Below are 14,165 nucleotides of genomic sequence, written 5' to 3' on the forward strand. Positions count from 1 at the left end.
AAAAAAAAAAAAAAAAAAAAAATGGAGTCAGACTCTTCATTGCGTTAATTCACGCCCAATGTCAAATGTGTGTGTTTGCCTAAATAGCTGCATCATTATTAACCATTCAACAAAAATGTAATGAATACCCGCTGTGTGTCAGGAGCTTCTCTAGGTGCTGAGGTGCAGCAGCAAACAAAACAGCTCACAACATTCCTGTCCTCGTGAAGCTCCTAGTCCAGGGGGTGGAGACAGACACGAAACAGAGTGAACTGTAGGTGACACGCTAAGTTCCAGGGAGGAGCATAAAGCAGGGGCGTGGGAGAGTGAGAGACAGGGGTGGGCTGTGGATCGGTGCCATTTTAAATTGATGGTCAGCGAGGGCCTGGCTGAGAAGGTGACATTTGAGGAAAGACATAAAGGAGGTGATGGAGTAAACCATGCAGATACCTGGGGGAAGGGAACAGCATGTGCAAAGGCCCTGGGCAAGTACAACTTTTCATCCAGAAAAGTTTCACTTTCATGGAATAAAATGTTATGTGACATTACATAGTACAGTTTGTGCTCCTGAAAAATTATATTTGTCTGATTTAGATATTGGTCTTCTATCTAAGACTTTTGTTTAACAGAAAGGATCTGCTCTGAAAAAGGAGGGGAGGGGAGGGGAGGGGAGGGGAGGGGAGGGGAGGGGAGGAGAAAGAAAAGCACTGCTGGGTCCCAGACTGGGTGCTACTCTAGGAAGCAACAGATGTTACCACTTTCATTAAGAAGCTCATCTCTAATAACTCCAACTAACATCCTCAAGTTCAGAGCCCCAGCAATTGGAGAGGTCCCTCTCTGCCATCGGACCTCAGTGAGACTTCTCAAGCGCATCCAGGGTGCTCTTGAGATGCAGCAGATCACCTGGATAAGAGGCTTTTTCAGTGAACGAGGCAATGTTGTGGTTTCACATCTGTGGTAGAACTTAGCCCTGTAGCTCAACAGCTCTGTGTTCTGCCCTCCCGCGAGTCCCTCACTTCCGGGTGTGTGAGTTCACTTACTTACCCTCACAACAGCTTGACCTTGTGGGCACTGTTGTTATCATTTCCATTTGCAGATGAGGAAACAGGCCCAGAAAGGGGAGGTCAGAAAAGCCGGAAAGAAGCAGATCTGGGGTCTGAACCCAGGTAGTGGATTCCCCTGTGGGGTCGGACTACAGAGTCTGCTGGTTTGTAGGAGGTCGGGATGTTTCCACTGGGGAGTCTCACCAGCTTGTCCTGGAAATCCCTGTCCTTGACTTGGAGATTCTACAGACCACCAGGTCCTCGGCTAACTTGGGTGGCTTGTCATTGACTGGCCGGTGTTAGGGGCTCGCCTTTACCTGTTGTCCAGATTCTCTCATGGAGTAGAAGGCTGTCCGCAAGGCCTCTCAGGTCCCAGAACAGACCATGGTCTTCAGAGGCAAGAGGGTGGGACCGGCACTGAGAAGTCTCATGTGTGATAATTGCGCTCAACAGTGGGAGGGGATCCAGGGCCCTGGAGCAGACCCAGGCAGCGCGGTGGGCTTCGGGCTCTGATTTCACTGTGTAACTGAACAAAAGCCTTTGTCTTTCCCTGCAGAAACTGTAACCAACTAGATCCTGAAATGCACGTGTTACGGACTGAATTGTGTACCACCCCCCAGCCAGATTCACAGGGTGAAGTCTCAACCCCGGGTACCTCAGAATGTGATGTTATTCGGAAATAGGGTCACTGCAGATGTCATTAGTTAAGATGAGGTCATACTGGAGGAGGGTGGGTCCCTATGCCAATATGACTGGTGTCCATATAAAAAGGGGGAATTTGGGCACAGACACATAGGCAGAGAGAAAACCATGTGCAGATGAAGGCAGAGATCAGGGCGATGCTTCTGCAGGCCAAGGAATGCCAAAGATTGCCAGCAAATCAGCAGAAGCTAGGAGAGAGGCATGGAACAGATTTTCTCTCTCAGACGTGAGAAGGAACCAACCCTTCTGATACCTTGATCTTGGACTTCTAGCCTCTGGAACTGTGAGACAGTAAATTTCTGTTGTTTAAGCTGTAGTACTTTGTTACAGCAGCCCTAGTCAACTGTTACAGTATGATCAAATATCTAAGCCTACACTCATGGAACAGCCCAACTCTTTATTTTCTTTGACTGCAAGGATTAACGAAATCCTTATTAAATTAATTTTATAATAAGTGACAGGCTGAAGGTCATGCCACAGTAAATAAAAGGGACCTGAATGTTATGTACCAGGCCCGGAGCTGGACACCTGTTTTGTGTCAGATCCCGTTCTAGGCAGTTATGATGTGTCAGGTTCTGTTCAAGCACTGGCACGACAAAGGCGGACACATCCTCCAAGAATTCAGTCTTCACCTCTGCATCCAAGTTATCTGATTTCTACAAAAGTAGAAATTAAGAGGTTGTTAAGCGATTTATCTGACTTCTTTATGCCCTTATTCCAAAAAGGATTAGGAGCAGAAAATTTTAAAAGTGAGAAGGGCAGGAGACATGCAAAAATAAGAAAACAATATCAGGTAAGACAAGTCTCGAAACCCGTGACACCGGAGCTAGTGCACAGATTTGGCCCTCAGCATCCTAGCGGCCAGAACAAAGAGGGAAACACAATCCCTCATGTGATTCCTAATGACCATGGGATTTTGAAAAAGCTCTTCAGGTGATGCCTAGCCATTCCTGGTGGAAGAAGAAGAGATTTCTTTCAAGGTTCTGTATAGGGACGACTCTGTGAAAAGCCAAGTCTGCAACAAACCTCTAGATGCGGGTAGTGATAAATGCCTGCCTTACTGATTTTTTTTTTAACATCTTCATTGGAGTATAACTGTTTTACAATGGTGTGTCAGTTTCTGCCTTACAACAAAGTGAATCAGTTATACATATACATATGTTCCCATATCTCTTCCCTCTTGCGTCTCCCTCCGTCTTACTGATTAACTCACAGAAAAGCATCGGGGAGTTGGTGTTGGCAATTTGAGGAATCTAGCAAGTTTTCTGGTAGAACTTCAGCCCCTTTCAACCAAGGCAGCCAGACTCCTAGCGGTTAGATCTTCTGGAAAGACCTGGCTGAGAGATGAACAGAGGTGGAGGTGTGTGTGCGGGGTGGGGGGGCGGGGGCAGGGGTTGTCTGGGCCCTCAGGTCAGACCCACCAGCCTATTCTGGGAACTTCAGGCTGCGGGGTGTTCGTTCCGTGCACCGTGAAGTGCTCTGCTGTTACTGCAGAGGCCCATTTTAAAATGCTTAGTATTTTAGCAAACTCCCATTTAATTCCCTTGTACGTTCCCTCCATTTTCTTCATCATTATTGCGGATTACCAGGCTATTTGCGTGAAGGGAGCTATTTGCAGGGAAGAGCAGTTTTCGTCTTTAAATCCACTCACCCGGGGCCTCCCGCTCACTGCTTTCCGCGATGCAAAACTCCCACGGCTAACAGGGCAAGAGGAACGATGGGGAGTCAAACAATTAACTGCGCCAGGCAAACGGAGGAAGAAGCAGATTATAAAATGGGAAGTTTCCTCCACCCAAAGCCACTTCCTCTTAACCAATGCATGCGGGTAGGTGTTCACATCTCAGGGACATGTGTTCTCTGTACCTTCATCAGCCTGTGTGAGCTGACGAATGAGAGATTCGCAATATGGCAGTAGGAACAGTCTTAGTGGGGCTGAGCCGAGCCACACCAGAGGGGCAGGTTTCACTCCCAAGCACCTTCAGACCTGAGGGCCAGTGTATGCAGTGGTAAGCCCTGGAGGGGCCAGCCTCTTGGATGGGGTCTCTACTTTGCTGCTCCCTTAGGCAGGTTTTAAACCTCTCTAAACCACAGCCTCTTCATCTCCAAATGAGGAAAAAAGTCATTCTTGCCTCAAAGGACTGTTGGGAGGATTAAATGACAGTGGATGTAAAGAGTTGAGTGAAGTGCCTAGTACCTAGGACTCAATGATTGGGCGCTACAATTATTCCTGTCAACTCGCTTAACAGTCCTGAGAGGGTGGTGTGATCTGCAGTTGAGAAAAATAGAGGGAAGAGGTTAAGTAAACGGTAAGGGTCAGTAGCTGGGAAATAGCAAAGCAAGGGTTGGGAGCCAGCAGGGATGATTCCAGAATTTCTCTCTCCATCTGCATGCTGCAAACACAAGAATATTCAGAAGGAAGCTTTAAAGCTTTGCGTCTATGCATCTCTGGGCTGTTCTTATTGTGCAGAGTTCACCTCTAGGCCCACAGAAGAGAAGCTGGTGGCTTACACTTTCCTCCTTTAGACCGTGTTTGACCCAATCCAAGTCACCACCTGTGGCAGATCAGGTCATCATTCAGCAAATACTCCCTCCCTCCCCCTTCCCCTACATTCAGGGGTGGAATGTACTCCCAGCATCCTGACTTTGGGCTTCACCATATGACTTCTTTGGCCAATGGGATGTTAGTAGATATGACTTCAAAAGAAGCTTGAAATAAGCTTGCCCAGTTGGGTCCATGACAAGAAAAAAAAACCCCACTATTTCGCTGAACCCAGAAGAATAAGAAAGGCATGGAACAGACCTGAACCCAGCTAGTCTCAACCTAAATCAACCAAAACCCAGTTATCCCACAGACACATGAGAAAGGAAGAAATACTTATTGAAAGTCACTGAGTTTTAGGATAGTTTGTTACACAGCATCATGGTGAAAATTGCTGACGAATACCTCATTTGTTATAAGAGGTGACATTATTTTACGAACCACAACGAAGGAAAAATCCATGCCAGTTCGATTAAGACATGATTGTACATTGCATCTCCAGTTCAGAGATGTTAAAATGTGAAAAAAAATGTGCCTATTAGATATAAAATATGGCATTAGGAAAAAAATTGCCTCGGACCTGAGAAAAGATGATCTGGAACAGAACTTGGAACATAAAGGTAATTAACAGCCCCTTTAGAGAAGTATCTAGCAATTTTCTGATATTCTCTGATGAGACTGAGAGTCCTTTCTGGGGTGTTAGATTTACCCACACATCTGGCCTGTCAGACTTGTAACAAGGCTATTCATCTTTTTTTTTTTTTTTTTTTTTTTTTTTTTTTTTTTGCGGCACGCGGGGCTCTCACTGCTGTGGCCTCTCCCATTGCGGAGCACAGGCTGCGGAGCGCAGGCTCCGGACGCGCAGGCCCAGCGGCCACGGCTCACGGGCCCAGCCGCTCCGCGGCACGTGGGATCCTCCGGACCGGGGCACGAACCCGTGTCCCCTGCTTCGGCAGGCGGACTCCCAACCACTGCGCCACCAGGGAAGCCCAGGCTATTAATCTTTACTAGTCATCCTACTCTTGAGTGATGCTATCAAGCTGCTTGCTACTCGAAGTGTGGTCCCTGGACCAGTAGCATTAGCAACATACAGGAGCTTGTTAGAAATGCAGAATCGTGGGCCCCCCTCACACCTCCTGAATCAGGATCTGCATTTCAACAGCACCCCTAGAGGACTCATATACACATACAAGTTTGAGTTGCACTGGTCTAGCTGTCCTCTCCCTTCTGTTAAAGATACTCTTTCCAGAAAGAAATCTTCGAACTGGCTTTATTAGAAGCCCAATTCCCTTCCTACAGGTTTGAAATGAGACTTAGACACACACTAGCAGTCAATTCATCTCAGAAAGTTCTTCGAGCACAGCTGCAGCAGCCATTCTCACTCTTTGAGGGCACTCTGCTTGTCACGAGTCTCGCATTACCTGAATCGGCACCTCCATCCCCAGGGCCCTAAAGGAAACACGGACTGACAGTCATCTAGGACAGCCCCAGCTCTCTTCACAGGGGCCTTGCAGGAAGCTGCGGAGTACCGGAGAGTTGACAGGCAGCCAAAGAAATTCACGTTCAACCTTTCTATATGGGGGGGCATGGGATTAACCCCCGCAAATCACTTTGTGAAAAATCAACAGCCCAGATGTACTTAAACAAAAAACAAAGAAACACAACTTTTAATGGTGTTATGGCTCTGCATCCAGCTGGTTTTCACTCACATTTTCTGTCTCTGCCTGCAAGAAATATGGGACTACAAAGCCAGGAGAGCTTCCATGGGGGAGGAAGCATGACATTAAAATGAACAAACACTCCTGGCAATATCCGATTTCAGGGATGTCCTGATCTCGCAGAAGGGAATTGCCTACGTGAGAAATTTTCACTTAACAAATTTTACTGTTTTCCAATAATGGCAAATAAATCAGTTTCTTCCCAGATTGTGGAGGGTGAAGGCTTGGAGAACCCATTTCATCTGGCTGGCTCACGTCTTGCTTGGTCAGCCCACCCAGACATATTGATTTCAGAGGAGGAGAGGGCAAACACGATGGAACCGAGGGATGGATCTGAAACACTATCCTGAAATTCTTGAAATTTCAGGCCACCCCTACAGGCAAATTAATAACCCAGCCCTAGCTCACATGCACCGAGCAAATATTTTGCATTTAAATTCCCACATTAGAATGCCCTGTTTATACAATAACTTAATAAATCTGCCTGGCTGCCAAATTGACAGGAAGGTGAGAATCATTCATTAAAATGCAAATGCAATTGAGATGAGATTTGGAATACATTTATTACAGTAATTGAACTTCAGTCAACTGGAGGCACAACACAGATTCTGAACTACCTTTCAGACAAAAGGACGTGTTGCGTTATCAACACCCCCCCACACCCCAAGTTAATATCTTTGTCAGCATGCAAATTAAAGCCATTTCCTGAGGGCCAATGATTTGCAATGGAGGATTTCACTCTTCTTTATAGGACAAGATTGCCAGAGATAAAGGTCAACTGCATACACAAAAGATTGCTCTGGTAGCATACTGTGTATACAGCAAATTGATTGCAAACATATTCTGAGTGCTTACTGCAACAGTATTCTTATTAAATCACATCTGAACATCTCTTTACTCTCCCTGGGTCATTTGCTAATTGCGGTGCCTAACAGTGGGAGATTCGCCAAGTCAGGATTTCACCTCTCAGATCAGAAGTTTCAGATGGATTTCTCTCCTGTCTGAATGACTCAGCCCAAAGATGAGGCCCAGTTCAAGGGTTCTTTCTAATCAGATGGAAGAAAGATGCTACTGAGACTGTGATAAAGACACAGAAAAACTGACTCGCAAGGGAGAAGTCGCTTTATCTGCTTCAGTTTTATTCTCTCTGGCTCCTTTGCAAAATTCACGTGGCATTTCTGAGGTCTGGGCAAACAGCGCACGTGCACCTAGCCGACGCTGTTTGAGTTGGAAGAAGGCACAGCCTAGAGTCTTTCTTTGGCCACAGGCCACAGTCTTCCTTTGCTATTCAGAAGTGACCTTAGTGGCAAAATACAATTCATTTCACCTGTAAAATGGAGAGATTGCTTTTGTCCCCTTCATCCCCTTCATATTCATTAATTCATAATAAAGTGATGTCCACTCTATTTCCTAAATGTCACTAGACTGACTTCCTGTTGCCACCACCCTAGCCAGAAACCATCTATTACTCTAAGTAGCTTCCTACCTGGTCTTTCTCCTTCTCAATCCATTGTCCACCTGGCTGTCACAGGGCTCTTTCTGAAATGCAGACTCATTCCCATCAGAGTGTTCCAAACCCTCCAATGGCTTCCCACTGCTCTCAGGATGAAGTTCAGACTTTTTCCCATGGCAATAAGTCCCTCTAAGATCTGGGCTTTATCTCTAACTGTTAGGGGAACCACTGACTGAAACCGCCCACCCTGGCCAGGCACCACAGTAACCATTTGCATGAGTTGTTTTACAACGACAGGAGGTCCTGGTAAGGAACCCGGAATTAACAAGCCACCACCAACCCGTAAGAATTCGGGAAAGGTCAAAAGGAGACGCCAGTCCATATGTCCCACACACCTCCCAGAATCCTTCCCGCTGGAATCCATCTTGGCTGAGTGATGCATGCGCCACCAGGAAGGACCCGAGTCATAATGACTGGCCAGAGACTGACCCAGAAACTAATCCTATCACCATAAAACCCGAGACTGCGAGCCACGTGGCAGAGCAGTCTTCCTGGGATCCCTTACCCTGCTGCTCTCCGCCCGGGCGCCCCGTCTCAATAAAATCTTTTGCTTTGTCAGCACGTGTGTCTCCTCCTCGGACGATTCATTTCCAAGTGTTAGACAAGAGCCGACTCTCGGGCCCTGGAAAGGGGTCCCCCCTTCCTGCAACATAACCACTCATCCAGTCATTCATTTGTATCTCTCTACTCATCAGAATCCTATGATTCTGCCTCTTCCTGCAGCACTTCCTCCCCCTTTTAGTGAAAAGGAGGTTAACAGAGCTGGGTGGCATATGCCCTTTGGTCCATTTTTCCTCTTCTTCCTTCCTGCTGCCTGGAACTTAGCTACAATAGTTGCAGTGCCAGTAGCCATTGTGTGAGCATGAGGAAACCTTGCAGATGGAAGCAAACTCTAAGGATAGTGGACTAAAAGATAGAAGGAATCTGGGTACTTCCTCCAGAAGGTAAACCTCTTTTATGTGAGGGAGGTAAGCCTTTACCTTGTTTAAGTCATGGTAATTTCAGGGCTCTGTTTGCTATGCAGTTGAATATAGCCCCCAACTGACAATCTCTCTTTGTCTCTGTTTCTGTCTCTGTCTCTTTTTTCCTTGACTAAACTGTCACGATTATCACGCTTGAAATGCCATCATCTTGGCTAAATCACTGGCCGTGGACTAGGGAAAGATATTAGGAGAGGTTAGTTTGGATAATGGGAAATGAGGCAAGGAAACTTAGAAGCATGAAACTCTTCTGTGAGAGGTAGGTCTGGGAGCATCTCCACTGAGGGTGCCTGAACATCTGAGAAATAGACAACAGGAGGGTCTGAGCCTGTAAGGAATGAAGGCTGGGGGCCCAGGGGACCGGCTGCAGCTGGAGAGAAGCAGGTACCGTCTGGGGTGGTGGGAGGAGGTGCACAGTGATGACGTGAGCGGCACTGAGCTAGGCTCTCGATGTGCAGTTCTCTCCTCGCATCCACACACCATCCCTATGAAGGAAGTACTCTTTATTTTGCTGTTGAGGAAAGCATGGCTCACAGAGGTCAAGTAGTAGTCTGACCAGAGGTTAGTAACTGGTGGAGCTGGAATCTAAACCCGGGTAGCCTGATTCCACAGTGTTGCGTGAGGAAAATGCACTGGTTTTATTCGTTTTTGTTTTTTTGGTGTGTGTGTGGTACGCGGGCCTCTCACTGTTGTGGCCTCTCCCGTTGCGGAGCACAGGCTCCGGACGCGCAGGCCCAGCGGCCATGGCTCACGGGCCCAGCCGCTCCGCGGCATGTGGGATCTTCCCGGACCGGGGCACGAACCCGTGTCCCCTGCGTCGGCAGGCGGGCTCTCAACCACCGCGCCACCAGGGAAGCCCAATGCACTGGTTTTAGAAAAGGTCTCTTCTAGGTTTAACTGCTCATCGTTTCCTTGCCACTCAATGTCTGTGACTTTGGGTGAGTCATTTTTACCTCTTTGAGATGCACGTTGCTCATCTGTAGCACTGGGATAAATTGATACCCTCCCAGGATATTGTTGAAACCAAACATGAGAGGCAGTTAGCATGATGCCTGGCACATCGGAGATCTTCAATAAATGGTAAGAACCACTATTTTCATCATCATCTCCATGAAGCTATAAATGACTGCCGTTACAACCCTCTTGCTTTGCACACAGGACGGCCGTTTGGCTCCGAGCCTCCACAGGCTTCTGGGAAGCGGCACTTGGTTCACGTGTCAAGCTTAGGAGTTTCTCTCCTCTGAGGGTAGCGGCAAGAACAGTCTAATTAGACCACAGCTATTTTGGGGTTCGGTCAACTGCATTACACAGTAATTCATAAAGGTCTGTGAATCCACTGTACGTAGTGGGGGTAGGATCAACGCTTGGTTGTCATGTTAAGTAATGAAATTTATTAAGCTAAAGGGCCAGGGAATTAACCACTGCTCTGCTGAATAAAAATTGACATGCAGAGACCTTCTAATTATTTTAAGTGGTTTTCTTTCCTGGGTTCTTCCTTTATTTAATCTCTATCTCAGACCATCACTAACGAAAATGAAGAAAGCGGGAAAGGAAGACAAAGAGGTAAAAGAGGAGGAGCAAGAGATGGAAAGAAGAATGTAAGGAACCCACATCCAGCCTGGGAGACCCCGCTGAAGACAGGAGATGATCATCAGGACGATGGGTTTGGGCGAAAGTGGGACATTAAGGTCAGTTAGGAAGCCAGGTTCTAATTCTAATTCTACCAACAACTAACTGAATAGTTAGCCTATTGATTTAGGGATAACCACCACCCGACTGCCTCTATCACGACCACCGTCACCACTAGAACATCAGTAATTACCACGGGGTAATAACTATGAAAAGGCTTTAAAGTTACTAATCTCTCTAACTTCTAAAACAATTCTCCAAGGCAGCAATTAGCTGTATTTCCGCCCCATCTCACAGTGAGGAAACTGAAGTACAGAGAGGTTCGGTGACTTATGCAAGGTCGCCCAGACGGGGTGCAGTGGAATCTGGACTCGTATCCAGGCCTGAGCCTGTCTTCCTCATCTGTCTTTTTGAGATAGTATTATCTGACTTGTGAAAGATGAAAAATGAGGAAATAGATGTGAAAGCATTTTTTAAAAAGTCAGAGTACAATCTGTACAACAAAGCACAGTTGGGTACACACACAGGTAAGTTGGTGACGAGTAAAAATTAAGATGCAAAAAAAGCTGTACCTCTGTGAATCTCTCTGCGCTCTCTGCTAAACCCTCTGCCAACCTTAGGCGCCACTCAAGGAATTGAAAAAGGCATGACGTGTTTGCCTGGGGGTCTGGAGTCCAAAAGTCTTGGCAACGTAACGACTAAAATGTTCTTGCCTCTCAGCACTGCTCCCCTGATGTTTTGGTCCTCCACCAGGCAACAGAGTCAGCTTCTTAAACGGGAAGATGCACATCCTATGAAGAGTGCACCACTCCGCTGTCCTTGCCGCTCCCCACCAGCTGGGCTGGCTCCACTCTGCTTTGTCTCAGGGCTGTACACTTCTGAGGGGCTAAGTAAAAAAAGTTTTCCATCCTGGATGCCATGCCTTCAAATCAGGCTGCCGTTACCTTTCCCCTGCCATTCCCTCTTCACTGGCCTCCCTATCTTGGACCTCTTTTCCCCTCCAATCCTTTCCAATATTGCATATCGTCTCCAGGCTTCCCAGTACAGCCTCTAGGGCTCTGCGTGAGCTGGATCTGCCCCATCCCCTTAGCCTCCTCCTTGCCCCCTGATGCTCTAGCAACACCATCGTGCTACACAACCAAGCTCTGCCTCATCTCCTGCCTTTGTCCCTCTGCTTGGAATGTCCTTTCTTCTTCTTCACCTGGCTAACTTCTACTCATCCTTCAGAACTTACTCAGGTATAAACCCCAGCCTGTGTGGCGGCTGCCTCTGCTTTTCCCGTGCTGGAGCACCTCTGGTATGTGCTGTCCTCAACTCCCGGTGGACTTGTTTCTGTCCACGCACGCCCTCCTCCTACCCCCACTACCAGACGGAGCTCCCAGAGGGCAGGGACAATTTCTAAATCTTTTCTGTGTCCCCAGAACCAGCACATGGGGAGTCCTCAGAAAATATCTGTTGCCTGAATAACTAACCATTTGAAATTCTTGCATCTCTAATCTGAATTAAATACACGCCTCCTTTTGGGCACATAACAATGGCGCAACCCTACTCTGATGTGGCACGTTCGCGTTCTCTTTGGGTGGAGTGGGTGTGCAGAACCGTCTGTGCAGAAGCTGAATCATCCGAACAGGACAGAGATAAATGGATGCCTTTGAAATTTTTTTTTTTTTTCCAGCTGGGAACTGGACTATAGCGGTGTTCTGGAAGAAGTGATCAAATGAAACAGGCTCTGTGCCTCTCAGGAAAGTTATTTCTTTAGTTCGTAATGTGGTCTCTGACCTACCCTGTGCCCAGTGACCACAAGTGGTGTTTAAACCCCTCAAAGGAACACAGATCCAGCCCTTAATACCAGGTTACACAATAGGCATACGTTGTGCTTTGACTGATGGCACAAGTTCATGGACCTTGCAAGCTTTTGTGACCTCACGATTCACACACACACACACACACACACACACACCCTTGTTCACACACCAACCTCCACCAAAATCCATCTCAGACCTTGTAAACATCTTGAAATGTAAGCACAGTGACAGCAACCTAAAATGGTCATTTTGTCAGAGGACGCTGAGCAAGGCTGCCATCCCCACTGGTTCCTTTGTGGTTAAAAGGTGCCTTGGCCCAGGGCTACTCTTTAATTCATGTGAGTCAGCATTTGTATGAGAGATGTATGCATCTCTCCTGGAAGAGGAAGAATAAAAACCCGCCAAGTGTCAACAAGCCGTTCCATATGCATCCCAATTAGGGCGATTTCTGGAAGGGAGCTGTAGCTCCCATAGCTCCGTTTCTAGGCAACTGCTATTAGGAGTTCTGAACCTCGTTGGGAAGGGAAGATTGGCAAGTCGGCCTTGTGAAAGAGTGTAAAGTGCCTCTTCCTGCTCCCCTCACTTCCCCACCCCACTTTGCTTTTCGTCTATTTACCCCATCATATTTAGAAGCAAATTAGAACTTGGAGGGGGTGTGGAAGAAGCTAACTATCCCTGAGTGCAAAAACCCTGGGGAGGACTAGGCTTTGAAAATTATCCTAGTGATAGCCATTACCTACAGAGCACTTTCTGAGTGTCAGGCAGGGCCCCAAGGCCTCAAACGTATTATCTCATTTAATCCCTAGGACAGCCCTGCGAGGCAGGTACTATAATTCCAAAGGCAGAGAAACTGAGGTTCACAGAAATGAAGCCACCTACCTAAAGTCACACAATGAGAAGGTGGCAAAGCCAGGACTTCCACTCTGGTCTGTCTGAATCTAGGAGTCACCGACGAGATGGATTTACAATTTTATAGTAGTCTCCGGTATATAACCTAATGACTCAGTAGTTTCACAGATTATACTCCACTTAAAGTCATTATAAAATAACGGCTATATTTCCCCGTGTTGTAAAATATATCCTTGAAGCTTATTTATTTTATATATAGTAGTTTTCCTAACCACTGCCCTCTCCTGCCATCCATCAACACACAGAAACTTACCCCACCTGAAAAAAAAAAAAAAAAAAAGCACACCATTTGGAAGCAGTCTGGCAATCAGTTTTCGGTTCGGAGATAAACTGGCCGAGTATTTTTTTTGTTTTTAAAGAGTGTGTGTAAGCCCCACCCTGCAATACCCATTACTACCCATTGTACTCAATGACTAAATGGGATGGAAGGATTGTTCATGGACCAGCCAGTGTGGACAGAAAACATGCATCACCTGAGAAACAGGGCTCTTCTGGAGCACAGTGGCAACCTCCAGAGAACCACTGGCTTACAGTTTTGAAACAGACAACAGACGATGGAATCAGGCGCAAGACCACAAGCCTGTGAGCTTTTGACCCGTGTTCTTCTGCTTGATCGATGGTGGGGATTACCTGCTGGAGAACAAGAACTGCTCAGGAATTCACAACAGCTTTTTCGCCAAGCGTCAGTATGAGGGGAAATTGCAGGGGTCTGAGGCGCGGTGCAGTTGCTGGGGGCAGTGTGTGGTGAAAGGCTTCCCTTCTCAATTCACAACTTGGACCTTGGCTGCCGTCAGGAGGGGCGGCTTCTGATGGCCCCCTGGACGTGGCGCGGCTGTCTGCCACGGCTTGTCTTTGTCATGGGACATTGAGAGAGATCCCGGAAGATGCAAAACCTCTGTTCAGGACCACGGCCAGCGGCCCCCACCCCCCGGCCCCCCAACCACCACCACCACCACCACCGGCCCCCATTTACCCAGGGTCTGCTGAGCTGCCTCAGTTTGAAAGTTCTGTTTACCACCTGAGCCCAGAATTAAACTCTCACCTTCCTCTCACATCTGAGATGACCTTACATCAATCCCCAGCCCAGTGTCTGAGACAGAACAGGAACTTAGCAAAAGGTGTCTACAGTCACCCAATCCTCCAGGTCCTGTCCTGGCTGCGATCGTGTGTTTTCTCTGCCAGGGATCCCTCCCCCAACTCTATAGCCTTTTTACCTGGTCATTTCCTAGTCACTTTTCTAGACCAAACACGTCCTAAGGGTGTAAACTCAAAGAACCACAGAGGTATTGCAGGGAAAAGGTAAATGAGTCCAAACACACTCTTTTTAAGGCAGTATCTAGTCTACAAA

General features: G+C 47.3%; 1 protein-coding gene across 1 annotated transcript in view; it reads right to left on the reverse strand.

The window, feature by feature from the left end:
- Positions 1-14,165, reverse strand: part of CCDC60 (coiled-coil domain containing 60) — a 154,498-nt gene that overhangs the window by 50,201 nt on the left and 90,132 nt on the right. The gene's annotated exons all lie outside the window — the stretch shown is intronic.

This window comes from Physeter macrocephalus, chromosome 19 (assembly GCF_002837175.3).
Source record: "Physeter macrocephalus isolate SW-GA chromosome 19, ASM283717v5, whole genome shotgun sequence".
Classification (NCBI taxonomy): Eukaryota; Metazoa; Chordata; class Mammalia; order Artiodactyla; family Physeteridae; genus Physeter; species Physeter macrocephalus.